Here is a 15,360-nt window from a genome sequence, read left to right as displayed (position 1 = left end):
TAATAGAAAGAGATAAGGTATTCATTTACGATGGAATATTTCAATATGTAACTTGAGATTTGGGATATGAACAAATGCATTGGTAATTTATATAAGAAAAAATGCAGTACAGGCTGTGATGGGGTATTTCCCCCCCCCTCTAAAATCAAAACTTCTATTGTCTTGATATATAGAAGAATTACACATTAGCAGAGACTTGGGTCTGGTAACTTGTGTCTTTGCTAAACAATTCCAACATGATAGCAGGATGGCATAATTTCAAGCAAAGAAACAACAGGCAGGAGGGAGTGCTTAGCAATTGCATACCGGACCCTGGGGCCCCCCGGAAGCACAGGACCGCAAAATGCCACCCCCCACCTGAAACAGCACTTCCAGTTTTCCATGAAAACAGGAAGTGCCTTTTTTGGCATTTTAAAGGCCTCAGAAGGTGGGCAGCCTTTGTCTGTTGATTGTTCTTTCATTGAATTAATTCAATGAATCTTTCATTTTACCATGTATGAATAGATCCTAGTAGCAAATAAGAAGGGAGAGGGGCTGGCCACAGCACCTCTTTATGGCTGGTATCCATCCATTCTATCCATGGCCCCTGTTGCTACACTACTAATGACATTGTGTTTGTAGATTTGAATCATGCAAGTCCCTCCTTTTATTAAAGGAGAAGGAGAGTTTTGAAGTTAATGTTGGAAAAAGACCCATGCACATTACAAATCTGATAACTGCACTATCTCTTGATAAACAGCTCAAATGCCAAGGGATAGGGTGGCACCAAAATTGCACACAAATGTGAAATAAGTTTCTGGGTTCCTTCCAAAGTAAAACATTTGAAGATTTTCATGACAAGTCAACAAACTTTCTATATGGCTACTGAAAATTCCTCAGAAAGTTCTACATATCCCTACTGTATCCAGAGAGCAGCCAGCATTTGCACATATATGCTCCAGGCAGGCATACATGTGCAGTCACAGGCCTCTCTGTATGCCTACCTCTCTAGATGAAGTTATCATATATAATGAGCTCCCTGAATCCAGCAGCTGTGTGTACAGAGCCCCAGTGGCAGTGACGGGTATTTTCCTGCCCGGAGCTGCCACTCTCTTTATTACCCCCCCAACTCCTGACCCAGCAGTAATTGCAGTGACATTGTCACATCACCAAAATAGCTTCCATTAGGTCCTGCAAGTGCGTGTTGCTAGATCAGAATATCCTAGTTCATTGAGTCAAAGTGTCTCCAAGATGCACTTAACCATTTTTGAACAGAATCTGCTTGGAACCAGGAAGCCATTGTATCTTTGTTCCTGAGCCATTCCAGGCAACTCTTTTTAAATTCATACTGAACTTTTTGCAGTTAGAAATGCTCAGTGATCTTAAACTTTTTTTGCAAAGTTAAATGAATTGGATTCAAAGTCTCTACGTGTCACAAATTCTCAATTGGTAGATAAGAACAACCTGAGGAGGGAGGAAAAAAGGCTCTTGGGTACTGCTAAATGAAAAGATAATTATATGGTAGTTAAATGTAAAGTTAAATGCAGTAACTGAAATGTACATAATGAACGACTATTATTGTTTTTATGCTTCATCTGCTTACAAAATTATCACTCAAGACAGCTGCACGAAGGTGATAGTTATATCATCTGCACTCACGCCTGTACTAAAGTAACCCCAATAGAATCCATGCACAGTACAGCCGGTTATCAGTTTCTACCTTGAAAGACAGGTAATCGTTTTTATTACAAGATACTTTATGAAACTCCAAAGAAGAGATAAAGGCAAGCAAGCACTGAGCAGGCAAGCAGATTAGCAGATATGGCCAGTGAGAATGGCTTGTTCTTCACTTATGTGGCAAGGTGCTTAACTACGAACTTCAACATCCTTGCCAACTACCTAGGTGGCACCCAGGTGCACTAAAGTCACTCCCTGAGAAGATGCCATGATGGTGTAAGTAAACCAGTGTTTCCCAAATGAAACCCACTGATGGGACACCCTTATTTGGTGGATTGCAGCTAACCATGACCAGGAAGCTGGCAGGCATTATTGCACACAATGTAGAAGTCATTTCTGAGACGTGACAGCACACAACTTGCTTCATTGGCTTGTTGTGCTGTGTCATGCTCCAGACTGCCCTGAAGCTTCCTGGTCATGGTGGGCCCGTGACCAACTAAGAATCAAATTAACGACCCACAGGTGGGTCATGACATACAGTTTGGAAATACATCACGTTACAGTGCATGATGCCGCATGAGGTGTCCAATGAAGGGGGAAGCATGCTGGTGTGACCCAGAAGCTACTTCTGTGTCATGCTTCATAAAGCTATTTCTGTGTCATGCCTGGTGGCCCAGCAGCTGATGGGGGGCCACAACCCACACTGCAGTTGATGAGATGGGTCATGAAGTCTGAAATTTTTGGAACCACTGGTATAATTAGGGTCTTACAGTCTACAGACTGCTATAGTCCCTTACTCAAAACCCCCAGCATACCATACCACTGCAGAAGTTAGCTCATTCACTGACTGAAACTCCACTCTGCCAGCCACTACTTCAACAGTAGCTATTACATTTTAGAGATAGTTAAGTCACTGTTCGAATGACATATTCTAGCCAAGGACGAAGTTCTGCGCAGGCCTATGGAGCTTTACTGCAGGAACTCTGAGCCCACAGGTCATCTTCTTGCAAGACCAAGAGCCTATATAATCTGGTCAGGTGCTTATGAGTTCTCACATCTTCAAGATACATTAGGCTCTCTGCCAAATAAATATTTGGCCATTAACAACCCTGGCAGAGAGGCACCTTAGGCCCACGAATCAGACTAAGGGCGCAATCCTAACCCACTTTCCAGCACGACATAAGGGCAATGCAGCTTGGAGGTAAAGGAACGAACATTCCTTTACTTTAAGGAGGCCTCTGTGACTACCTCCCCAACTGCAGGATGCAGCACACATCCCATTGACACAGCTATGCCAGTGTTGGAAAGTTGGTTAGGATTTGGGCCTCAAATGATTTATGCCTAGTGCAGCCATCATAAAACGAGTGCACTTTAAGCCTCAGCTTCAATCCACTGTGGTGTTTAAAATATTCAGGATGGTTTGTACACACTTTCCAACACTAATTCATGCAGAGTTTGAAGGGATTGCAATGTTAAGTACGTTTGCTAAGAAACACTCTTACTGAATGCAGTGGGACTTACCCCCGAGTAAACATCAATAAGATCGAGCGGTGGTTTGCAAGCACTCTTAGGCACGCATTACTAAGGAGGTGGTCTCCGCTAACTCAGTGGAAACCACTTCCAATGAAAAGCCTAATCCTGACCACAACGGCACCACTGAGTGCAGCAGTGCCAAAAGTGGACTTTTGTCCCCTTCCCCTGAGTAAGGGTGCAGACCCCACAACAGGGCTACTCGAGTCTGCTTCTGCTATTTTACTTTTGAAGACTTAGATGCTTTGTGTCAGGCTTTTCAGTCCAACAAAGAGGATAGGATCCAGCAGAGGCCTCCTCTACCGGTCCCACCCCCTCCTGCACCAGTCCCTCCCCTAGCCTGCCCTTGCCCCGGAACACTTCCCTCATCTTGAGAAACCACATCGCCACCTGGTGGCATTACTTTCCCCAGCAGCCATGTATCATCTACATGCTGGTGCTGAGTGCCAGTGCCCCTTACACCCAGGGTGCCTTAAACATGCTTTACAGCACATTTATGACACCCAGCATGGCACTATGGGCCCATAAGATTGGAGATTAAGTCACTTTGGATCCCACAGCACCATTACCCTGCACATGCCCAATCTCATCTGATCTTGGAAGCTAAGCAGGGTCAGGCCTGGTTAGTACTTGGATGGGAGACCGCCTGGGAATACTGGGTGCTGTAGGCTTATACCATAGTCTTTCGAGACTGAAGGTTGCCAACCAACCAACCATTGTTTACTAATTGGCTTACAGAGGCTCATTCTAGTACAGTCGCTAGTGAATAGCCTGCAAGCCTGATGCAAGAATAATTTCTATTTTGGTGTTGTCCAATGAAAGGAAATATAGTAAGGTACCATAATGCTCCATTGTGTGTACTTCAGAATATTCTTACTGGAAAGCCTCTTTTAAAAAGATTGACCTGGAGTGTAATGATATGTTAGCCTTGCCCCTGTGGCAAATGCTATAGCTCACAGGGCTGTTTTTACCTCATATCGGTTCGCCAACACCATTCACATTTTTTTTCTGTAACAGAACCTAAATCTCACTGTAAGAAAGGCTATAATGCCCACAGAGTTAAGAGCTGCCAATGCCCCTATTTTCTTCACTCTGTAATACTGCAGTAAAAAAAGAAAAATAATACACTTTTGGACTCTGAATTCCCAACGTTTCGAACGAATCTGCTCCTTCCACCCCGCTTTGAATATTCTTAAAGGTACTTGACTCAAGTACCCCATGGTGTTTCAGTGATTTGACTGTAACAAGAGAGGTGAATTTCGACTGGACAAGAAAGAGAAAGGTGATAAAAGGTTTCTCAGAAACACCAGGAGACACTTCAAACACAAAATATTGGACATCATCTGGCAAAAAAAAAATGCTGTGACTAAATCCCATTGAAAACAGTGGAATCAAGCTCAGGTGCAACTAGCTTAAGTTCATTAATTTCAACTGGACATTCATTATGTATATCAGGCCTGGTAGACATAGGTATCTCTTGATGCTTATTCATGGGCCCTACTGCTAACCAGAGTTCTCTGAAGACTAGCAAAGATGGACTGTAGTGAAAGATAAAAGCCCAGGAAAGAAGAGAAAGCATTAACGTATGGCACTATCTTCTACCAAGTCTGGCCAGTGGTTCATCTAGCTTAGGATGTCTACATCAATAATGGCTCTCTAGAGTTTCAGGTTAATCCAAGCAGCAATCGTTGACAGCTCTACGTAGAGATGATGGGGATTGAACCACAACATCCTGGCAAAAATATGTGCTCAAACACTGATCTACGGTCCCTACCCTTCTATGCATCATGCATGGTCGGTAAAGCAACAACTAAGGCAACAATGGCAGAACTAGAATTATCCCTCTGAAATGGAAGAGGAGGAAGAGATGAATGTGAAAGCCATTGAGCATTCAGTATACTTCCAGTAACAGCTGTAATGATGCCCAGATACCTTTCCTCAAATTTACATTAACCCATTTCTGCCAGGCCCTCAGGTATACACATTTGATCCTTGTTGTGTATATGCAACATTGGATAGAAATGGTTTAAGCAAAGACATGTTCCTCATTTTCCCACCTGCTGATCAAACACTGCTGCAGAAGCACCAGCGATCACCAGGGTAGGATGAAACCATTAGCAGATGCAGAACAATCTCTATAGTCTCAGACATTATACCAGCAATTTTCAAGCATTTTCTCTCATGGCACACTGGCAAGACAATAAAATTGTCATGGCACACCATCAGTGACAATTAATGAGGCACACCATCACTGATATATGTCAATACCCATGTCCTCTATTTACTTATATCATGGGAGTTAACAGTAGGACTGTGGAAATGGACTTTCTGAGCATTCACTGTCGCTAAAAGATATTTTTTAAAATATTGGAAGAATAAGGGCCTCCACACTATCAGTCAACAGAGTGAAAAAGTTTTGGCTTTATCAACATTTGAACAAATGGCTTACAAACAAGAACTATGAACAGATTTATTTACCCGCATTTGACAGCCTTTCCTGGACTTGTGGCACAACCCTATCTCCCTTCTATAATCCCCCTTCTATGCTGCTCCACTGCTCCACTGGTGTACACTGTCACGAATGTTCCATAAAGCATATTGCAACAGAAGAGGCAGGAAGGACTGCACCATCCTGCCAGCAACAGTGCAGAAAGCCATGCGTGCCAGTATAGGTACGTTTCTGCCAGAAAGCACAGGAAGAGAGAAGGGGATTGAAGGGGTCAACAGGGTGGGGGATTATGGAGACAGGGCAAAGGATGGGCAGATTTGGCCTGTGATGGGGTGAGATCAGCAATGGCGGCACATGCTGTTTCCTACCACCAAAATGTTGAGATTGCCTGTATAACAAGAAATGCATATACAGTTGTGCATTGCTTAGTGACAGCGATGTGGACTGACGCTAAACAAAGCCTCCAAAGACAAGGGGAAGCTGTGCTGCACTTGTCTCTGGAGGCTCAGAATGCCAGAATTGTAAGAGGGAGGGATGACTTCTGATTTCTTCTGGAAAGCTCAGAAAACCAGAGCTCCCCTCAGCTCCATGGGGGGGGGTGCGTGCAGGGACCAGCAGCGATGTTAGATATGCGGACCGTTGCTGATCAGAGTGTTGCAAAATGGTGCTCACCTGTATGCCAAAAATGCCCATCAACAAAACGTGACAAAAGGTTTCCATGTCTATTTGGAAATCTGTCCCATTGTGTTCAATTGGGCTTAAAATAGCATTGTTAAAATGAGAATTGAGGCACAGATTCAAATCTATTTGACAACGATATAAAACCAGTTGTGACAATCATAAAGAATGGGGTGGGGAGGACATCTCTAAGGTGCTAAAAATTATTTAACAATGGTCAACAGCCCTTTTACAGAACAATTTCTAAAGTTCTTCAGTAGGAGCTATGGCAGTAAAATACTTTTGAAACTGTAAAATTAAAAGTTGTAGGGTAGACATCCCATAAAAAGTCCTGTATTTTATATTGTGCTATTACTAGTTTACTGGTACAACAGTAACCACTGGGGACACAATTTAGTAGGCATGGCTCGAGTCTCTGCTCCCCTGCAACTTGACTTGAAAGCAAGTCATAACGGGGACACCTTCTGAGTCACCCAGAGTGTTTTCACAATTCAAAAAGACTCAAGTCTTGAGTCATTCCCTTTAAAAAGCCTGCTACGGCTCTGTGAAAGAAAATGGGACTGCTGCCTGGCTCTGTGTGAGTGAGTTTCGGAGTTATCTTTAAACTCTCCACAGCTGTCCCCAACCATTCTATCAGGCAGCAGTGCAGAATGTGCCAATCCCTTCCCTTCCCACCCCAACGCAACAATGGAAACCCCCCTTCACGTCATGGGAGGGAGGGAGCAAGAATGCATCCTGGCTCAGCAAGGCAATCTGAGAGCATAAGAGAACGCGACTGAGAGGGACACAAAGAGCACATGAGGCATGGGTGGCTCTTTTTCTATCTTCCGAGAAGAGCCTCTCCCTACTTCTCCCTGTCTCCTACAGCCCCTCCTTCTGCTTGCAAAACCCACCTGTCTGTTGGTGGGTGACTTGAGTCTCCCAAGTGGATGCCGACTCGCAAGCCAGGGGCCTTTGACTCGAGTGTTTTGCAGAGTCCTCCACAAGTCAACAAAAAAAACGCTGATTTTCACAACTCAGACTCGAGTCAACCGACTATTTCCCATACCTGCAATCTAGCAAAAAGATAGCTGTGACTATATCCAATTGAAAGCAATGACATGGGAGCTGCCATGTCTATGAAAAAGAAGTTTCAATTAATTTGATGGGGCATGCATTTAGAAAAGTGTACATAGAATTGCAGTCTTTATAGATAAGAAATTGAAAAGCAATACGTACAAATGATCTACATATACATATTCATGATATCAGCTGCTTTAAGAATATTTAATGCTAAGGTCTCATCACGGCTACCGTTTGGAATCCAAATATGGAAATTCACATTTAATGAGGAAACTGAAAGAGTACAAGCATCATTTATTTATAAGACCTTTGGGCTGCCACACTGTGTGCCTTATGCAGTGCTATGTTAAGAGGTTGGTCAATACCATCTAGAACTGTTGGCATGAATTAGTTTTTTTGAATAGTGGTTACATGTCTGCTACACGGTCAACCAGAACCTCTTTTTAAAGAATATTTTATTAGATACTATTCAATGCCTGGATCTGACTCTATCAAAAAAAATACATGCCATGGAGTTTGTCTGTGGAAATCTTGGGTGCTGGAACCAAAGCTAGGGCACTTAAGATTCTTCCGGACAGGCAAAGAGATTTAGGCAGAAGCTTCTAAAACCTGCTCCCCAATTCACTTGCATTTACCTTTAATATATGGGACCATGCAGAGATATTTGCTTCTAACTGATAATTCTCAGGAGCGGCGGGCTTGCTTGATGGTTAGATGTAACATATTCCTGTCAAATATCCTTAAAGCTAGATTCAAAGGACGGGGAAATGGAGCTAAATGCTGAGCATGCAATGAGAAAGATCCTGAAACTGTGAGCCATTTGCTTTTGCACTATCCTTGGTACAATTATTTGAATCAAACATATTTAGCCCCATATTTACTTCATTTATCTATAAAATCGGACACTGATATTGTTTGCTATTTACTAGCAGCCACCAAGTAAGTACTATAGCAAATTAAACCAGACATGTTATTGGAAGGAGGAATCACCAAACAACGGCTCACATATTTTGGCCATGTCATGGGATCAAAAATTCAAAGGAAAAAACAATTATCCTTGGAATGGTTGACGGAAAAAGAAAGCCAGGTCGTCAAAGGACAAGATAGCTGGACACCATCAAGGCTGACATTAATCAAAACATAGAGCAACTGAAAGAAATGGTCCAAGACCAAAATCTTTGGCGCCACTTAGTCCAGAAGATCACTGAAAGTCAGACCCAAAAGTCGAATACAACTTGAAGAAGCAGCAGCAGCCAAGGGTGAGGATCTTGTACAGTCAACAGCGATATATCTACACCTATTCAAAGGACGACAGCAATGTCTGGAGCCCAGAGAATAATTGAGCAATATGCAGACTAGCCTATTGTGTAATACAGTAAAGATAAATGTTAGCTGATGTGGCCTGTTAGAGCTCTTCAAAAGGAATTGACTTTTTCTCTCTGTGCTATGACTCTACATGAAACTGCTTATTTTTATGCCAATAAAAGTAAAGTATTCATGATTAACCAAAAAAAATCTTTTTTTCTTCCTCTTTAATTTGTTACTACTAAAGTTTATATTACAATCCTATGCATGTCTACTTGGAAAGAAGCCTCAGCCAGAACAATGGGATTTATTCCCAGTTAAATATGTATAGGATTGCAATCTAAGTCATAAATTGCATCAATTTCAATGGGACTGACATATTGTAGATTGATACATAGACAGAACACTAGCATTTAATGTATTGCCAGTGAATTACTAGATAACTTGCATTCAGAGAAATACAGTAAATAGACAAAGAATGGTGTTTCCTCCTTTAAGAAAAGATATCTACATTTTCTATACCTTTGTGCTTCAACAAATAAAAACTTGCTCTGCCTCTATCAACCAAAAAACGTTGTCTGCTTCTCGAAAACAGGTTATTATGTCCAACAGGTAACTGCTCCATTTAAATAAATGTATTACCATTGGCTGCAATGTTTAATAGGCACTGAAGTCCAAGATTATATTGTCGTAAACCGTTTTCACAAGTTTTTCCTAAAGGCTGAATTATCAGCGTTTGCTTAATAGGCTGTCACGCGGATTTGAAGGTCAGTGATCCATGAACTAAAACACTCTTGAAGACATCCTTAATGCGTGACTTGATGATAGCTATAAAGAAACTCTTAAGTCCATTGAGCAAATAATTGCATATGTATATAATGGGAATTACAGTCTGTTATGTCAACTCTCAGGAATTTTCACGATGGATTTTTTTTTTTAACCCACCAAAGAAAATGATGGGTCCTTCTGCTTTGGCAGTCAGCCAACCAATTACCTGCTTTGCACATCATCTCTCAAATACAAAAAAGGCAACATTATATATATAAACTATTTTTAATTTGACATCGAGGTTAGATTACTGTAACGCGCTTTATGTGGGACTGCCCTTGAAGACGGTTCGGAAACTGCAACTAGTGCAGAATGCGGCGGCCCGTGTGGTTACTGGAGGTAGGCGGTTTGACACTGTCAGTCCGCTTCTCCAGTGGCTGCATTGGCTGCCCATTCATTTCTGGGCCCAATTCAAGGTGCTGGTTTTGACCTTTAAAGCCCTATACTGCTCTGGGCCACGGTATCTTAGAGATTGCCTACTCCCGTACAATCCAGTTCATCCTCTTAGGTCATCAGAGAAGGCCTTTTTACAAGTGCCGCCGCCTAGGGAGGTACATGGGGCGGCGGCAAGAAATAGGGCCTTCTCAGTAGTGGCACCAACGCTATGGAACTCCCTTCCCCTTGACTTAAGAATGGCTCCCTCTCTTGAGACTTTTCGGCGAGGCCTGAAAACCCTTCTGTTTAAACAAGCCTTCTGAGTTCTCGGCTTTTTAACATCTTTTATATTTTTTACAGGCCTGATTCTTTTATGATTTGCTGCTCTATGCTCTTTTTACCGGACTATTTTTTATCTGACTGCTGTTTTTATGATATGTGTTAATATGTTTTTATTTGTTTTAAATTATGTTTTTAATCTGTTTTAACCTGTTGTAAGCCGCCTTGAGTCCCTTCGGGCAGAAAGGCGGGGTAAAAATAAAGTTATTATTATTATTATTAATTAATTAATTAAGAGTAGTTCAAAGTGGTTTACATAGCTAAGTGAATCACTAAATGGTTCTCTGTCTACACAGGCCTCACAGTCTTTAAAAAACATGCAGAAAAGACAACAGCAAAAGCCACCAGAAAAGGCACCACACTGAGGGTGCACAGGAACAATTATAGTATTTATATACCGTCTTTCTCCTAGAATTAAGGTGTTTTACATCAGCAGCGCAAAGCCTCTCTGGGCCTCGGAAAGCCTTCTGGATGCAACCAGAAGGTGCGTCCAGTTAGGTGGGGCCCTCCAGCATGGGTTTGGAATGCACACCAAGTCAAACCTGCAAGTTCCAAACATGGGGATATAAAGGGCCCGCCTGTATATCCCTGGACCAATTTCTTAGTTTGCTTCCTGATGAACCCGATACTACTTCTTGGTCAAGGATCTTTCCAAAAAGTTTCAAAGGCAGCACCCTGAGCACTTCTTCTAATGTCACAGCTCCTGCTATAGGAGAAGCCCTGCAGCCCTGATCCCTTCTAACTCCATGAGGCAAATGTCTGTGTGAAGTGGATCTGTCAAGGTTTCAGCTGCTTTTAACAACGCCAGCAAACTGACTACGCTGCGTCACCAACGTTTTGCAGGCACCTGCCTGACCCAGTTAGAGTCACTTCATAACAAAGAGCTTATTGTACAAAATCACACCCCGACATGGTTAGCTGTGTGGGTTTCAGTCCATGTTGTGCCCGAATTGTGATTTGAACCATTTAAGTTCACGTTGAGAAACACAGCCCGAGGCCAACAATGTGAAGCAATGGAAGGAACCACAGAGAATTAGTATTGTCATGCCCCACATCTGAACCATTTGGTCACTGTTGGAGACCAAAATTGGTGAGCTAGATGCATCATTGGCCCGATTTGGCATGGCAATGCTTTTATTTTTTCTGCCCACTTTGTTTTTAAAAACCCTAATGGTTAAGAGTCTGCAATGAATGACTTTGTCCTCTTCCAATAATTTGATGAAAGCTCATAGTTAAAAAACAACATCGTCATACAGAGGTGAATGAGTCAGGCCATGCACATCCTGAGGAATTCTTGAAGAGATGGTAACAAGCAGTGCACTTAAAACTCTGGTCTCTTGAGAATTGTGTTGTCAGGTGTACACAGTGGAAAACATCATGCATGCTTGGATAGGTTTCAGATGGCAAGGGAAAGAATGCAGAAAGGGAGATTTTCTTTCAGCTGCAGATGACTCTCCTTATTTTTGCCTCTGCCACTGCCCAATGAACACTCGAGACAACAGATACGGGAGAATGGGCCACTTTATTAACAAGGTTACAGGAAAGTGAGAAAGAGACACTGAGACCGGCAGCTCACATGGCAGCGAAGCACCTGTAGTACAGAGGCTGGAACATCGAGAGGTACCAGAGATGCTTCTGTCCTCCAGGCCAGGTGTGCTAGCACAATGGGATCCAGCGCAGGAGAGGGCATCTTTATCAGAAGTTACACCTGGTCTTGTGCTACAGGTGGACTGAATACAGGTGGGTCAGTAATTTTTGCACATCCATGCAAGAGGAAGTGTACCCACCTCGGGTCCTCTTAAGAGCCCTCAGGCCCTACCCCACTCCAGCTTCCCATCAATCGCCCACAGCGGGGGTGGGAAGGCTCAAATGTCCCTGGTCCGACAGACAAACCCCGATTCTGGGCTTGGCAGTTCATGATTGGCAAACTATTTGTCAGTACCAAATCATATACTTCCTATGTGCGTGCTACTGGACAAAAGCAGACTGTCCTGCTATTCTATAGCAGTTCCCCCTCCCCCAAGTCAAAATGCATTGACTTGTCAGTGTGTTGAACTGGAGCAAAGTTTTACATGTTAATAAAGTTGATGCGGTGGTATGCTGGTTATGATACCGCGATGAATGCCTGTGATCACAGGTACCATTGTTAAAAGGCAACAACCTCAAATTCAGCCACAGTGTTATACACAAACCTCAACTTACAGGTGAGTATCTACGGTAATTTCTATGTTCCTTTTTGCTCTAGCAATCCATTACATCCAGCTCTTCGGCTGAAATCCAGGCCACAGGATGTATGCTCAAGTCCCACTAAACCAACTGGGACTTCAGCAAACATCATTGTGGCCTGGATCACAGCCATTAGTTTTATGATGTAAACCACAGTGTGTTAAATAAAGATATCAATTAAAATGTCTTGCTCAACCTGCCTAGCATAAGGCTTTTAACAAATATAATTACAGACATCTAATTTTTTAGCACAGGAAGCTCCAGAGAATCCTTTTCAAATAAACAGCATCATAATAAGTCTGAAACAGAATGTTATTTTTAAAGCCAAAACTTTTTTTTCTATTCCACTTGCAAGTCAATGCCTGCCTTTCAGATTTCCATTATAGATATGGCATTTTTTTTGTTCTTTGAAGTGTTTAATTTTTTCCTTCCCTTCCCAAAGATATAATTAATATAGCTCAGTTGAAGGCAAATAGTTACTTAAGTGTTTGGTTAATCAGATATTAAACACTGGGGCTGGGATCCAAAGAGCTATTTCAGGCGCACCTAATGGGATTTTTAGACTTTTCTCCTTTGAAGAGCAGGCTCCAATGCTGTTTCCAAACTGCTTCTATATTTGCCTTAGAATCAGAGGAGATTCACCCATGCTGTGGCAGCAGCTGTTGAGAGGAGGAAGGGTGCTCTTTGAGAAACACAAGGCCAAAGTGTTGAACTAGTCAAGCTGTCCTTAGAATCACATCACTGTGCATAGAGTGAACCAGACCAATCCTGGAAAAATCTTTGTGCCTGAAAGCCATTATGTTATCCATAGCCTCTTACAGCATTTTTTTTGGCAAGATGAGGCTGTAGTGAATCCTGACACATCCATCAAACACAAGAGCTCCCCATTCCCAACAAAGAGATGATCCAATGATACAATGGCATTGTTTTGCTGTGATTACAGTTGCCCCATTTCTCAGGGGCAGTTGACTAGAACAAATTCAACTAACTAGAACCAAGAATTCATCAACAGCGGCAGGTTAGCCCTCTGATGGGCATGGGTCCATCAAAGCCCAGTCTGGTTCATGCCCAATACCAGCCCTGGCAACATGTCTACATTACACTTTCTACTCAGTTTCTTTAAATTTGATCCATATTGAAGGAAACGGAAGTGACTTAAAGACTCTATAGTGGTTGAATATCTAAAGTCTATTGCAATTTCAAGAAGTTAGTGAACCTCAGAATTTGTCCTTTCTGCAAATTCAGGGAGGTCTGGAGCTAGTGAACTCCCACAGTTGCCTGTCTGCTATCTCCTGGGAGCAGGTCTGAGAGCTGTAGGTCCACAACCGGTGCTTCTATAACTGTAGAGCTGTGCCCAGCATGATTTATCACCACATATTTTAGATAAGACAAGGCCCAGACGTCTCTGTGTGAGAAAGACATCAGTTTTTCTTATATTAGAAGCAAAGCTTCTCACTACTGAAAGCTTCCCTGAAAGTAGGCATATGACACACACACTCCCAAGAAATGCCAACACCCTTTGGATTTCACCAGTAGGTAAGGAACTGCAAAGAATCTTGTCCCAATGGCATCAATCTTCTGCAATCAGGAATCCCCGGTCAGCTGAAGGAACACTGTTGTAAGTTTGTGTTTGCCCAATTAATATACCAAATCAGTGGCGTAGCTAATGATGGTGTAGCCTGATACTCAAAATGATACCTGGAAGTGACATCACACCTGGGCTTTTAAAAAAGTGAAAATGGGGGAAATTCACCTCCTCCCCCAAGCAGCTTGCCTCCCACTTGCTCTGCTGCCTCCCCCCATATTAACACCTTATTGCAGGGGTGTCAAACTCATTTCATAGAGAGAGCCAAATAGCAGTCATGATGCCTTCTGAGGGCAGGAAGTGATGTCATTAGGCAAGAAGTGATGTCATTAAACTGGTCATAACCAAAAATATGTACCACTTTTTCTCACTTAGGAACTCATTAGTTGCAAATGACAGAAGCGAAAATACGCAAATCTTGATAATATTTCAAGATATGGGAGAGCCCAATTTTCATGTGGGCTGCCCTTTCAGCAGTAACACCTCAGCACTGCTCAGCAGCTGAGAGCCCAAGGGCAAGATAAAAAGCGGGTCACATCTGGCCTCTGGGCCTTATGTTTGACACCCCTGCCACATCATAACACCACCTAATTGGCTCTCAGAACAATCAGTCTCACTGATTAGGTCTGAGTTAAGAGAATTCAGTTTTTGTTACATAATGCAGTTGTGTTTTTATTTTCTGATTATTTGGCTATAACCTTTGATAGAACAGAGATATGCTGACAGAGGTTGTTTCATTGCATTCTGTATTAAATTCTGCATCAAATGGTATATGACATGATGGTATTATTTAAAAATATCAAGGTTTTCACAATTTTGGTCACTAGTGCAAGCTCAGGTTGTTGTCCCCCTAAAGCTTTTTGCCCGGTACAACTGCTACCCCCTGCACCCCCTTAGCTATGCCACTTTACCAAATACATGCTATCTTTTACCTACAACATTTTCTGTATATAAGCTCTCTCTTTCTTCCATATTTCAATCTTACACTATCATATTGTGGTCTGGCTCTTGTTGGCTACCCTTCAAACCCAGGAAAAGTAGAGTCTGGGTGGACCAGTCTCTGGATTTTAAGACAGACCCCAACTATGACAAAGGTCCTCAGAAAAATGACATGCACTGCTGCCACCAGCAAGCACTATACACTAAGCCTGTGATTTTCAACCTTTTTCATCTCATGGCACACTGACAAGGCATCAAAATTGTCAAAGGCACACCATCAGGTTTTTGACAATTGACAAGGCACACCACACTGCCAGTGGGGGGGGGGGAATCACATCCCCATTGGCCCTACTAATTAAATGATCTTCCTCCAAATTCTTGTGGCACA

The 15,360-nt window shown here is 42.6% G+C and overlaps 1 pseudogene; it reads left to right on the top strand.

Annotated features, from left to right (window-relative positions):
* Positions 1 to 3,738: 3,738 nt before the first annotated feature.
* LOC136649833 (5S ribosomal RNA) lies at positions 3,739 to 3,857 on the top strand (annotated as a pseudogene).
* The last annotated feature ends 11,503 nt before the right edge of the window (positions 3,858 to 15,360 follow it).

This window comes from Tiliqua scincoides, chromosome 4, assembly GCF_035046505.1.
Source record: "Tiliqua scincoides isolate rTilSci1 chromosome 4, rTilSci1.hap2, whole genome shotgun sequence".
Classification (NCBI taxonomy): domain Eukaryota; kingdom Metazoa; phylum Chordata; class Lepidosauria; order Squamata; family Scincidae; genus Tiliqua; species Tiliqua scincoides.
This window is presented reverse-complemented; position numbering and strand designations above follow the sequence as displayed.